The sequence below is a fragment of the Bidens hawaiensis genome, unplaced genomic scaffold, assembly GCF_021521415.1.
Source record: "Bidens hawaiensis isolate Kalapana, Puna unplaced genomic scaffold, B.hawaiensis_p1.1 tig00015551_1, whole genome shotgun sequence".
Lineage (NCBI taxonomy): Eukaryota > Viridiplantae > Streptophyta > Magnoliopsida > Asterales > Asteraceae > Bidens > Bidens hawaiensis.
Window position 1 is genome coordinate 293,056 of NW_027492392.1, and position 15,438 is coordinate 308,493.

The following is a 15,438-nucleotide window of genomic DNA, read 5'->3' on the forward strand; positions in this document are numbered from 1 at the left end:
TAAGTAACACTTGTTCAACGATATGATGAAAACATGTCTAGAATTTTAGTTAAGTTTGAGGTTTTAAACTTGTTTTCGAAAAATATAAATGCTCTTTATAATTCATCACTTTTAAAGTTTATCGTTAAACTAATTGATTTTAAATCATAATATTAAAGTTTAATAATTCTTTAGTAAATTTGACTAACAAAATTGGCTTGTTCTAAAATAAGCGATCCTAACTAATTAAGTTGATTTAAACGAGTTTGAACGAGTGTTCGGTTCAAGTTCAGTCTGATTATCGATATGAGATCGGATTCAGAACCTGCATGACCAATGAAAAGTTTAAATGATATATAACAACATGAAAAGTTAGATTATTTAAGTGAGTATGGTTCGTTAATTCGTTAAAACCCCAATTTTGACTTAACATAAACACTAGAACTAAAAGATTGCCATTGGGCATTGAAACACCTTAATCAAATGTAACTGAGAGAGGGGTTCTAGTCCATGAGTATTGAATACGATAGACAAAACACAATTTAACCGAATATGAGCATAAAAGAAGAATAGACTTGAGATTAACTTTTGAAAGTCAAAATGGACAAAAACACCAATTAGTGTGAATAGATTAAAAAGGAATAAGCAGCAGTTGAATGCTGCAGAGCATGGTTTGTATAGGCTTTCATGTGCTTGAAGAAGAAGAAGAAGAAAACATTTATCAATGGCATTAATTGCAAAATCCCGAAAATTCCACAATGTTAACGAAAATAAGGGAAATCTTGTTCCCTACTCTAACTTTTCAGTAGAATATGCTTGGAATGATGCCAAGGAATATTCCAACTATTCCAAAATGAAGATAGATGAAATCGGGATGCCAAAATGATCAAAACCGACTTCTCAAGAAATGAGTACGCACTAAATCCCGCCGTGCGTCGCGGGGGACTCGACCATGGCCGTCGCGCATTACTTTGAGCTTACATCAAGTTAGAAGATCATTAAGACTCTTAATACATTACTTTGAGTTTACAATACCCATTATATTATATCTACAGATAGTATTTTTTTGGATTTGGGGGCCTTAAGTAAGTGTGGGCCTAAAACACTGACATGACACTTTAAATATGCATTAAACCCTAACTTGATTAAGAGGGCTCCTTGTCAATGAAAGATGAGCTTCTATGAAAATGTTATGTATTATGAATGCGTATATCAAATGTAATTGCAAACAATTCACGTATGTAAAATGGTAATTTAAGATTCAATCTGCAGTTGGGGATGTTAGGTCATAGGGTATGCTTTAAGGTCCAACATAAGTTAAGATGACATGACACTTTAAATATGCAATAAACCACTCCCCACTAGTGTTAAGTTTGTTAAGCAAACCCATGAAGTATATTTCACGGGTTAAAAGGAACAACATTTATTAATTACTAATTGATTTGTTATTAATTATGAATTAAGCCATTTCATTAGGTGAGATGGAGTGAAAGAGAGAAAAACGAGTAATGTGATGCTTGTGGGGTTAAGAAAGAGTTAGAGTATACTCCATGGCCTTACATACATCTTATATATACATCATCTGAATGTATTAAACAAGCTAAACGTTTTCCAAATCTACACATAGTAAAAAACAGTCGCATACGCAAGAGGATATAAGTTTACAACTGTCCTATTTATAAGCGTTTTAAAAAACATTTTTATCCGCTAGGTTAAACATCATCTTAAAAAACATTGATAGCAAAAAGTATAAAAAGTTTGTTTTCTTTAAATGTGCCGGTTTAAACCGATATTTATAAAAAACAGGCGATTCAATGTTCTAGCAAACCGCTCTATAAGTACTAGCTACCTGTACGGAATCCAGTATTACGGGATAGACAATTTCTTTCCGGTTTTTAAAACATTGCTTTACATAGTAATAAACAAGTTACTCCTATAATATAACTAATAATGAGTTAAGTGTGATTTTAGTACTTGTGGTTTATCCAATTATGCAACTTTAGTACCGTTTTTGAATGCATTGCAAATGACTATCTGAGTTTTCTAAAACTTAGAATTTTAGTACTTTTTTCTAAAACGTATACTTTAGTCCGTTAAGTTAGGGGCACTTGGGTAATTTTGTTTTTAATTACTTTTTCCTTTTCTTTTAAACAAAACCTCCCCTCCCCTGCATTCAGAAAACGCTAAATCCTTTAACACTCTTCATCACCACTCCGGATCAAGCGATCATAACCACTCCTCATTGAATCTTCAAGCAATAAAAATCAATAGGAAAAAGAAAAGGGAAGAAAAGGGGTGCCCAAGACCATTACTTTTGGGCCAAAACCATTATGTTATTATATCTATGCTATTAGGCAGCTTGTATTGCTTTTCTCTTTTCAATGCGACCTGCATTAGCACCGCAATCCAACAGAGATCTCATCAAGTCATCATCCACCATAGGCTGTATCTCCAACCATGAACATGTTGTATAATTTGCGTACCGAGATGATGAATTCGATCAACGATGCAAACCTGTTATCTTGATTTCGATATTGGTTTCTTCAACAATTGCATGGATTCAATCTCTGAATCGTGAATCACTTTCAGATAAACCTATTTGTGTGTTACACACAAGATTTATCGGATAAGACATAGATTTTCTGTAGATGGATTGGATTTTGATGATTATGTGAATGTGATGAAGAACAAGAGAAGAAGTAACCGTCCTCTCTATTCCATGTATTAGATGAAGTTAGAATTTCCAGGGAATGAAAATACATAGATTACTATAATTCAAATCTTATTCACTTAATTAAAAGCCTGTGTAAAATTACACTTAAGCCCAAGTATAAACGAAATACAAAGCCCAAATGACCTTATTGTCACAAAACTCGTTTAATCTCTAACGTTATTTCTTCTATCGGCAAGTTAATCCAATAACACCAAAATAACCAACATAACACACATGATTCCAAATTGTATCAGCCCATGGGCAATTAAAGCACAAATATTTTGTCGATTCCGTCGTCAACCCACAATGGAATTAAATATTTTAAGATGATATTTGCATTACATATGACATATGGTGTTATCACAAAGTCTCAAAATTCCATATGTTCCGGCTGTTGTCCAGATTAGTGGTCACCATTACAAAGGGCTAATGCAGGTTGATACTCTTTCTACCATGCTTCATGCCATGTTACGCATTTTAGCTTAGCATTCATGTTACAACTATTTAAAGTTATAGTTTGTTATTCAATTGATGAGCATTACTAACAACAGACGTACCTTAATAGTAGTGTTAATTATTAAGTTTTTTCATTAAAATAAGGATACGAAGAAGCTAGGTAACAAAGATGTTAATAATCCCAGTTGATTGATGAGTACGTAAAAGAATCGGTTTTTTATATCGTGTATTTTAGTTACCTATATACATAGAACAAGATTACTTGATTGGTTTTTATGTGTGTAGGTGTTCGGAGCTTAAACGAGCTAATTCGGAGCATTCACAATGTTGAGTAATCAAGTTGTAGATGAAGGGAAGCAACCGGGGGATAGGAGTGACTCACGAGCATCAAGAAAACAAAAATTGGAAGATCTGAGTGCAAAGTGCAGGGCAGGCCATAAGCGACTGGCTGTAGCTTACGGGTCTAGCTGAGTGTTTAGGGATGCCGTAAAGCAGAACAGAAGAGCCGTAAAGCAAATTTGACCACCATACATAAGCTAAGGCCAGGCCATAGCTTACGGCCTTATGGGAAGAAAAATTCGTTTTAACTCAATTTTCAGAGCTATTTAAGGCCCGTTTTTATATTAGGTCAAAACTTCTTCATACCTCAGTCGTAGGAGACGATTTTGGAGTAATTCTTCACCATCGTAACACCTTTCAATCGTTAAAGATTCCATGCTTTCAAGGTTCCAACCAACAATTGAAGCGATTATGATACAGAGGCAAGGCTAAACCACATGTGACCACTTTAGATGTAGGGTTCGTGTAAAAACATATTATTTTAGAATTTCTGTCAATGTATGGATTTAGGTTTTGATTAATCATTAGATTAACTAAACTTTTATGTTTGTGATTATTTGAAAGGTTATTTATCTGGGATTTATCTATTTCATCAGCTTTTAGTTAAAATCGTCAACAATTAGAATTGAGTTCTTAGCGTTACTGATTTGTTACCGCTAGCCATTGATTGTGTTTAACTCTTATCTAATTGTATCGATAATTAACTAGACTGTGTTCAGTTGAGCCAATTAGTCAGAATAAGTTCTGTTAATCAGCATAACCAAACTAATCATATTATTTTTGAAGTATTTATCAATCATAATTAACAAATTTTGTCTATATGGGTATCCAATTAATAGGAGTTGTATGTAATCAGTTCACTGCATAACCTGACCTCTGAAGTGTTGTCACTTGTTCTCACTTGATTTCATAATCTAAAAATTATTCGTTTTCTTGAAAGTATTTTCATAATCAAATTCTTAAACCGCTTAACATCTCTGTCCAACATTACAATATAAGCAATGAACTTCAATAGCGCTTTCCATTGATTCCCTGTGGATACGGCTTTACTTACTCATATTAGTTATAGGTGATTAAGATATTAATTACTTTGTTCTTGATTAGAGCATGACGTTTGCATCACTAATATTTTTTATTTATGATACTACAAAACAAGAGTACACTGACGAACATATTTTTCGGAAATTCGTCGGTGATAGTCACATTGACGAAAGTCTATCGGTGCTGCTTGATCGGTATATGGGATGTAGGTGATGAACATATTGCAACGTATATTCCGTCGCAAACTACTTATGTTCCATTACAAACCATGATCAGACAACCGACCGAGATTCAAAACCAAAAAATTCTAGATGAAGACTGTTATCACCAACGGAAGACACGATCGTCATACCTTTACCAACAGATCACCGGCAACTCCATATCAATTAAACAAAAGCTATATTAAAAGGGATTTTAACGGTGTCCGTCGCAGATCCATAAGATATTATCGACGAATGTTACCAACAAAAAATATAGTCTCTACCCTAGTTTTATTTATTAAAATTATACAGAAATAACTAATACGGCTGAATATGCTATTAGATGATTAAAATGAATATCAGCTTTCTCTAACTAAAATATTGAGATAAATCTACAAAAAATTATTAACTTAGGTTTGATATCAGATTATGCTTGCATGACAAACCCATCATTTTTCTGTTTGCTTTTTTCTTTTAAACATCACCTTTCATTAAAATCAACGAAATCGAACCCCTCCGACCGAGAAGCTAGCAAGGGCCGGGAACAACTAAAACAAAAGATTTATGAGAGAAACTAGACCAATCCATATCTAAGCACTCTTGCTCTATTTTTTATCCAAATAAAACTTAACACTTTTATTTCGCCGAGGATTGTTTCGGTCTTAATAGGCTTGTTCCCGACTATAAGTTTGTTCCGAGCTCTCCAAATGCTCCATATCGTCACCATCATTATCGACTTCACCATTTGCCTCTTATACTCTTTATCGGGTACATTATTTAAGGAGTTCAAAATACCTTTTATCGAATCAACTCCAAATGGGGCTAGCTTACACCATCTACTAATGTTACTCCAAATCACAACCACTATATAACAGCTACTCCAAATCACAACCACCATATAACAGCTAGAAAATAAATGGTCTGGTGTCTCCCCTGCCATCATACAGCCATTGCAAAAGTTCGGACCGAATAAAACATTTCTCTTTAACAAATTATCCCGAGTCAGTAGGCAGTTAAGGATAACCCTCCACACTAAAACATTCATCCTCATGGGGACCCCGCTATTCCAAACTAAGACGCTTTCACGAGGAACAATTTCCAGCTTTGTATAGATGCCTTCTCATTGAAGCAACCGAAAAGGTACCTGAGTCTTCGCCACTCCATAACCATCTATCTTCACCACCTTTAAATCTGAAATAATTTCGATATCATAGCGCAACTAATCGAAACCGACCGAATTCGTGTCAACTTACCTTCTCAATACCCGGGACCGAAAACACTTGGGTTTTACCATACCCCGATTTTATCAACCTTCCACGGCGCAACGCGTTGCGCCGATGACACACTAGTTTTATATAATTGTAATTTGTATTTTTGGTGGCTCTCATAAGTTTATTCACTTGTTTGTCTATATCTATATACTTACTATATTATAAATCATTTGAGAACCATATTATAAAACATTTGAGAAATGTAGTTAAAAACCCTTTTAAGTTTTAAGTTTTATAACATTTGATGCATGTATACTAACACTTGATGCATACACTTTTAAGCAATAAATACTTTTTTAAGAGGTACAATTGTCTATTGTAAAATGTAAACACTAGTAATTAATATACATTATTTATTAATGATATTTAACTCACTGCATACTTGTTAAAATGAAAACCCATTTCAGTTGTGAAAACCCGTGAAAACCCTATGTAACATCGTTTTTTTTTTGTTACATGTAATATATGTTGTAACATTTAATACAAAACATCGAAACATAAAAAAAAATGTTTTGCTATTTTTTAACATTTTTTTACTAATTTTTATATATGTTTTCAGGAGAGAGAAAAAAATTATATTTATATTTACATTTTTTATTCACTTTAATTGTGGACCACAAGATTTAAACATTAATTAAAAACATGTGGTTGATAATGAATTTCTAGAGTTTTCACAACTCAAGTGGGTTTTCATTTTATACTTAGTCTACACATATATATATAAAATTTGTAGGGCTTGGTGCCACAAATATTTTTTTCAATTGTATATCTTATAAGTTTTGTTATGGTTTTTATTTAGGGATATTATATATTATAGTGTTGGTAATGCAATGAACCTAACCGATACAAATCAAATTCGTGATTCTTTGATCAAATGGCGTACGTGAACCGATTCTGTTTTGGGGTTTATAGAATTATTTATTTTTATTCGGTGTGGGTTTTACCTAGTTTATGTTTAAATTCTGATCGATGCAATAGTACAAGCATGAGTATTGAATACGATAGACAAAACACAATTTAACCGAATATGAGCATAAAAGAAGAATAGACTCGAGATTAACTTTTGAAAGTCAAAATGGACAAGAACACCAATTAGTGTGAATAGATTAAAAATGAATGAGCAGCGGTTGAATGCTGCAGAGCATGGTTTGTATAGGCTTTCATGCGCTTGAAGAAGAAGAAGAAGAAAACATTTATCAATGGCATTAATTGCAAAATCCCGAAAATACCACAATGTTAACGAAAATAAGGGAAATCTTGTTCCCTACTCTAACTTTTCGGTAGAATATGCTTGGAATGATGCCAAGGTATATTCCAACTATTTCAAAATGAAGATAGATGACATCGAGATGCCAAAATGATCAAAACCGACTTCTCAAGAAATGAGTACGCACTAAATCCCGCCGTGCGTTGCGGGGGACTCGGCCGTGGCCCTCGCACATTACTTTGAGTTTACATCAAGTTAGAAGATCATTAAGACTCTTAATACATTACTTTGAGTTTACAGTACCCATTATATTATATCAATAGATAGGATTTTTTTGGATTTAGAAGCCTTAAGTAAGTGTGGGCCTAAAACCCTAACTTGTTTTCACTGTCCCACGAGCCAGCGTTGATTAAGAGGGTTCCTTGTCAATGAAAGATGAGCTTCTATGAAAATGTTATGTATTATGAATGCGTATATCAAATGTAATTGCAAACAATTCACGTATGTAAAATGGTAATTTAAGATTCAATTTGCAGTTGGGGATGTTAGGTCATAGGGTATGCTTTAACGTCCAACATAAGTTAAGATGGCATGACACTTTAAATATGCATTAAACCACTCCCCACTAGTGTTAAGTTTGTTAAGCAGACCCATGAAGTATATTTCACAGGTTAAAAGGAACAACATGTATTAATTACTAATTGATTTGTTATTAATTATGATTTAAGCCATTTCATTGGGTGAGATGGAGTGAAAGAGAGAAAAACGAGTAATGTGATGCTTGTGGGGTTAAGAAGGAGTTAGAGTATACTCCATGGCCTTACATACATCTTATATATACATCATCCGAATGTATTAAACAAGCTGAACGTTTTCCAAATCTACACATAGTAAAAAACGGTCGCATACGCAAGAGGATATAAGTTTACAACTGTCCTATTTATAAGCGCTTCTTTTTTTTTTCCGTTTATTAATTTTAAAACATGATAATTTATAAAACTCAAATATAAAGTCGTGACATTCTTATTTTTATCTACGTTTTAATGTAAGTTTTATTTAAAAGGGACTAGCTAGCGTGGATAACGTACAAGTCGTCTGCACACCTATGTACTCGTTGCTGAAGTCATGTATATATATTTCTTCGCAAACTGAGGGTTGAGTTCACGAAAAGGTTTTAATTTTAATTTATAAAACTTTCGGATGCTAATGTTTCGTGATTTAGCATCGCACAACACGCACAGATTAAATACTAGTTAACTTTTAACAATCTGAGTTTTATAAATGTTGTCGGGTTTATAGTTCGCAGCATTTGTATGCTAAGTTGTCGTTTTGTAACTTCTACATTGAAAGTAGAAATGTTCAAATTTGGTGTGAGAATATTAAGCAAATGGGAATGGAATAAAAAGTGTAAACACATAAACGACCAAGTTGTTTTCATCATTTCATGCCATCACAATAATATCGAATCTTTTGTCTCCCTTTCTGTACGGTACTCATTTCACTATCGGTATAACAAGATATATATTTATGGATAATATCTGCTTTTTAACTTTATCATATTAAAAACCAGCTTTTAACTCATATCTGCTTTGATTAGAAAATATTACAATCGGTTGATCCGGATTATATCGAGAGGGTTAACTGGGTATAATAATTTACCTATAATATCATATAAATACAACGTACGTTAACTCAAAATTTAACCTGAAAAGCATGTGATTCCATAATTAACAATAATCCAAAAATTAATCTATAATAAAAATAATCCAAAAAACACTTGATTTTCAAAAAGTTTTTTTTTTAAATAAAATAATCCAAAAGCATTCGTTGCATTTTTATCCGCTAGGTTAAACGTCATCTTAAAAAACATTGATAGCAAAAAAGTATATAAAGTTTGTTTTCTTTAAATGTGCCGGTTTAAACCGATATTTATAAAAAACAGGCGATTCAATGTTCTAGCAAACCGCTCTATAAGTACTAGCTACCTGTACGGAATCCAGTATTACGGGATAGACAATTTCTTTCCGGTTTTTAAAACATTGCTTTACATAGTAATAAACAAGTTACTCCTATAATATAACTAATAATGAGTTAAGTGTGATTTTAGTACTTGTGGTTTATCCAATTATGCAACTTTAGTACCGTTTTTGAATGCATTGCAAATGACTACCTGAGTTTTCTAAAACTTAGAATTTTAGTACTTTTTTCTAAAACGTATATTTTAGTCCGTTAAGTTAGGGGCACTTGGGTAATTTTGTTTTTAATTATTTTTTCCTTTTCTTTTAAACGACACCTCCCCTCCCCTGCATTCAGAAAACCCTAAATCCAACACTCTTCATCACCACTCCTGATCAAGCGATCATAACCACTCCTCATTGAATCTTCAAGCAATAAAAATCAATAGGAAAAAGAAAGGGGAAGAAAAGGGGTGCGCAAGACCATTACTTTTGGGCCAAAACCATTATGTTATTATATCTATGCTATTAGGCAGCTTGTATTGCTTTTCTCTTATCAATGCCACCTGCATTAGCACCTCCATCCAAAAGAGATCTCATCAAGTCATCATCCACCATAGGCTGTATCTTCAACCATGAACATGTTGTATAATTTGCGTACCTAGATGATGAATTCGATCAACGATGCAAACCTGTTATCTTGATTTCGATATTGGTTTCTTGAACAATTGCATGGATTCAATCTCTGAATCGTGAATCACTTTCAGATAAATCTGTTTGTGTGTTACACGCAAGATTTATCGGATAAGACATAGATTTTCTGTAGATGGATTGGATTTTGATGATTATGTGAATGTGATGAAGAACAAGAGAAGAAGTAACCGTCCTCTCTATTCCATGTATTAGATGATGTTAGAATTTCCAGGGAATGAAAAAACATAGATTACTATAATTCAAATCTTATTCACTTATAAGCCCAAATAAATTAATTAAAAGCCTGTGTAAAATTACACTTAAGCCCAAGTATAAACGAAATACAAAGCCCAAATAACCTTATTGTCACATAACTCGTTTAATCTCTAACGTTATTTCTTCTATCGGCAAGTTAATCCAATAACACCAAAATAACCAACATAACACACATGATTCCAAATTGTATCAGCCCATGGGCAATTAAAGCACAAATATTTTGTCGATTCCGTCGTCAACCCTCAATGGAATTAAATATTTTAAGATGATATTTGCATTACATATGACATATGGTGTTATCACAAAGTCTCAAAATTCCAGATGTTCCGGCTATTGTTCAGATTAGTGGTCACCATTACAAAGGGCTAATGCAGGTTGATACTCTTTCTACCATGCTTCATGCTATGTTACGCATTTTAGCTTAGCATTCATGTTACAACTATTTAAAGTTATAGTTTGTTATTCAATTGATGAGCATTATTAACAACAGACGTACCTTAATAGTAGTGTTAATTATTAAGTTTTTTCATTAAAATAAGGATACGAAGAAGCTAGGTAACAAAGATGTTAATAATCCCAGTTGATTGATGAGTACGTAAAAGAATCGGTTTTTTATATCGTGTATTTTAGTTACTTATGTACATAGAACAAGATTACTTGATTGGTTTTTAGTGTGTAGGTGTTCGGAGCTTAAACGAACTAATTCGGAGCATTCACGATGTTGAGTAATCAAGTTGTAGATGAAGGGAAGCAACCGGGGGATAGGAGTGACTCACCAGCATCAAGAAAACAAAAATTGGAAGATCTGAGTGCAAAGTGCAGCGCAGGCCATAAGCGCCTGGCTGTAGCTTACGGCTCTAGTTGAGAGAGGGGTTCTAGTCCATGAGCGTACTAGCAATTTTTATGTAAATAGTGCATCTTGATTAATGCATTGAGTTTTATATTTACATTATCATCCCTCAATAATTTTTCAATATATCTCTTTAACTCACTACATTAAGTAGATACAATAATTCTAAACAGTATTTAACAATAATAATAATGATTATTATTATTTAAATAATTAAAATACCAAAATATAATCAATGTTTAATATAAGTCCGTTAGGTTTAGCTATTACAAACCCATTGCAAAGCACACGCCACTAGCGTACTAGTAAATTTTTATGTAAAGTGCATCTTGATTAATGCATTGAGTTTTATATATACATTATCATTCCTCAATAATTTTTCAATGTGTCTCTTTAACTCACTACATTAAGTACAATAATACACAATAATATTAATAATAATAATTATTATTATTATTATTATGATTATTATTATTATTATTTGAATAATTACAATACCAAAATATAATCAATGTTTAATACAAGTCCGTTAGGTTTATTACCAACCCATTTCAAAGCACGCGCGCTAGCGTACTAGTAAATTTTTATGTAAATAGTGCATCCTGATTAATGCGTTGAGTTTTATATTTACGTTATTATCCCTCAATAATTTTTCAATATGTCTCTTCAAATTTAACTAGGTCTAGTTTTTATACTTTACACTTTAATATTTGTTTTCTTTCGTCCAACCATCTCTTGACTAGGGTGTGTATAAGTTCAAATTAAACCAACCAAAACGAAATTAGCTGGACCAAAAAAACCAGACCGAAGCAATAACTTATGGATTTGTCTTTAATTTTTTGAAAAACAACTTTTTCTGTTCTTTTTGAGTAACCTTATGTATAAAGCCCAACTTTATAAAAATCGATTAGCCGAACTGAAACAAAACCGATTAATCGAAAATCAATTGGTTAAGAAACTATAATCAAAAAGCACTTCAGTTTCGGCAAACGCTAATAACAGAACCAAACCAAACCGAACTAAACCGAAACTTGTGCATCTCAACTCTTGGCACACGACCAACTAACTTTTTTTTCTTTTATAACTTAAAAAAATGATGTTTTATAACATGTTGAAAATATTGTTGCGAAGTGCTCATTTTTATCTGTATTTCGTTCAACATGAAGTTGTGTATGTAAGAATAAATATATGTTATGTATATTTATTTATATGGCTATCGTTATCATTTATATTATAATAGATCAAATATTTAATTATACGTTATTATATGTTAGTTTGGTAATTGTTGATAGACCATATTACCCATACTAATTAATAAAGGGTTTCCCCCTGTGTGTATATAAGAGAGAGATTAAGCAGAACATCAAAACTTAATCACACAAACACCAATTCCGTGTGTCTTCTCACTCCCAAAATCAGTTTAAGGGTTTCTAAATTGTTTGCGGGATTTAACATTTTACCGAAAACACGATTTCTCGAGAACCAAAAGCGGAAACTCAAAACCTCAAACTAATTTAATTCCGAGAACTCAAATTCACGAGAACGTTATTTCCGATAACATAATTTCCGAGAAAATATTTTTGAGAACATAATTCCTGAGAACTTAAAATTCCCGAGAACTAATTTACCTAAAACTCTACTTTTGGCCCGTAAATTGCTCGTAATTAAATGTTTTGTGAACACCTAAATCTTATAAATTTTTACAAAAAACAAAAGGCTTAAACTTGAATGAATTTTGATGTATCACTTATGTCGGTGGCGTGTTACATCTACTCTATCATTCAAGTCTAATTGCAAGTTTTTATTATTTTTGCGTAACATATGATGCTTAATATGGTAATCATTTACTTAATTAAGTCCCATCTTTTCGAATTATAATCAGACGTTTTTACGTTGTACAAGAGCATGGGTAAAAAAAGGAATACTAAATTGGATAAATACTTTAAAAGAAAAACACTAGCTAGGTTCTTTTGTTTTTTTCGAAAATGAAAGACTCATAATAGTATAATACCTATAAGATTATTATTATTATTATTATTATTATTATTATTATTATTATTATTATTATTATTATGCACCGTGTTTGAACGTTCTTAACACTTTCGTAATGCCAAAAAGAGTCAAGACATTCAAAACCTTTTACTCTTACTAAAATATTTTCAACGTCCAAGTACGTATGTATGATTTGTCTTCGAAAATTCAAGATTCAAGATTTGATTAGTTCTTGCTAAGAAAAAAAAGTTGGAAATTACTTAAAATCTATAAATACCCATTTATTCCCCACGTAAGTATTGAAGAAAAACACACACAAAGCTACAACTCTGAAAAGTACAAACTCTTTAACTCACTTTTCCATCCCCATGCAAAAATCAGTTTCCTCAGCCAAATATCTCCACCGCAACCTCCTCCAATACTATAAACCGCCATCGCAGCCACCATGCCCACCGCAAATCCCTAATGCGGTCCTCTTGCCATCGCAGACACCATGTGATATTTTCATCAACCACCGAGGGATCGACACGAAGAAGAATGTCGCCGGACTTTTATTTGATCATCTCACGAGGTTAAGGTTAAGGCCTTTCTTGGACAGCAAGAATATGAAACCAGGCGATAAATTGTTTGATAAAATTGACAATGCGATCAACGGATGTAAGGTGGGCGTGGCGGTTTTTTCTCCACGATACTGTCAATCATATTTTTGCTTGCATGAATTGACTCGTATTATGGAGGCTAAGAAAAAGGTTATACCGATATTTTGTGACGTCAAACCTTCTGAGCTTACTGTAAAGGACATCTGGAAGTCCCCTAAACACGAGGTTGATCGGTTCCGGTCAGCTCTCGAGGAGGCTAAGTACACAGTTGGCCTAACATTCAATTCGACAAATGGGTAATTACCGATTACACTCAGCAATTATAGAAATATATTATGTTACAATCATGAGAACGTGTTTGTTGTGACATTTAGTACGCATTTCATATTGCGTGAGGTATATATGCAACTAGGATATAGCCCGTGTAATACACGGGTGGTTAAAAAAATATAACAAAAAAGTTAAATTTAATAATATACGTAATAACATACCTTATAAATTTATAATATAAATAATAATAAATAAAATTTTATAATTCATAAATATCTAAAAACCTTATTTAATACAACATTTAAAGTTACATTTATAACTTTTTTAGTAATTCTATAAATGATAATAGTATTAGTTGGTATTCTAGTTAGCTACTATAATTTAATTAGATGTAGAAAAATTGTTTTGGTTTTGTTTTAATAGTATCGGTAGAAAAGAGTATCCATAAAAATGGTTCTTGAAGTGTGTGAAGACTTGCACAGTACAAGTCAAAGTCCATCACGGAATATATGTTAGGGCATTCCATCTGAAAAGGAAGTGTGCACGTACATAAGAAATAGTGTTGAGATGCATCAAGCTTTGTACATTACAAGTCACAATGGAGAACATCGAGACACGATCCTTGCAATATCATTAACATGTAGCAAAATTTAATGGTGTCAGATCAAGAACTATTATCGTATGAGATCGTTGTTTGTTTATGTTTGAATTATTAACTACCCTATTAGAATTTTCAGATTCCCTGATTAAGAATATGAAAAAAAAAGTGTTTTATCTATATTTTGAAGCCATGAACTCAAAAAGTTAACTTTAAAAGGATGCAATTAACCATGTATAGATTTTAAATTACAGTCGACAATGACATAAATAGAACTAGCTTCTTCAAAGGATCATGCATGTTACTAGAATATTTGTCCAAAAAGCTTATATCATCTCAAAGTTTGACGACTAGCTTTGATTATACATTCTTAAGTTTCGTGTAATGTATTGGGTTGATAGCATGCATGTTTACTAACAGAAGTTCTGTCATGTAATGTAATGCAGGGACTGGCCGGAATTTTTAATGACTGCAACCGAAGCAATTATCGAGAACATGATAGAGGTTGAAGAGGAAGAGCGGAACAAAATCAGCCAAATTATTATACGAAAGCCAGTATTGAAAAAACTCAAACGTGGAAATAACTACAACATTAATTAATTCATTTTAATTAGCATATAACAAAAATAGTTAAAGCTAATTAATCAATTCTTTTATTATATTTGTTTTAATTGAGAAAGCAAATCAATTCTTTTAATTTATTCTTTTGCATATTCACATTTAGTTTCATGTAATTTGAAATTCTTGTTTTGATTTTTCTTCTTTGATTCAAAGTTGTAATATTTGCGCTTTCATGCAATATTTGTATAATTAATAAATTATTGAAAGTGTTTGTTAGTTATTGCTCACTACCCTTCGGGAACAGTACTTCTTAGCAAACAAAAATCGTTCCCTTCATACGAAACAAATAATTGTTTGGGAAAATTCTTAAAATGGCCAATTATAATTGGAGATTTTATTTTGACCCATTAAATAAAAGTTTCCAGAAATGTCCCATAC

General features: G+C 32.4%; 1 pseudogene; it reads left to right on the forward strand.

Annotated features, from left to right (window-relative positions):
• Positions 1–13,116: 13,116 nt before the first annotated feature.
• Positions 13,117–15,039, forward strand: LOC143549369 (putative 2' cyclic ADP-D-ribose synthase BdTIR pseudogene; annotated as a pseudogene).
• The last annotated feature ends 399 nt before the right edge of the window (positions 15,040–15,438 follow it).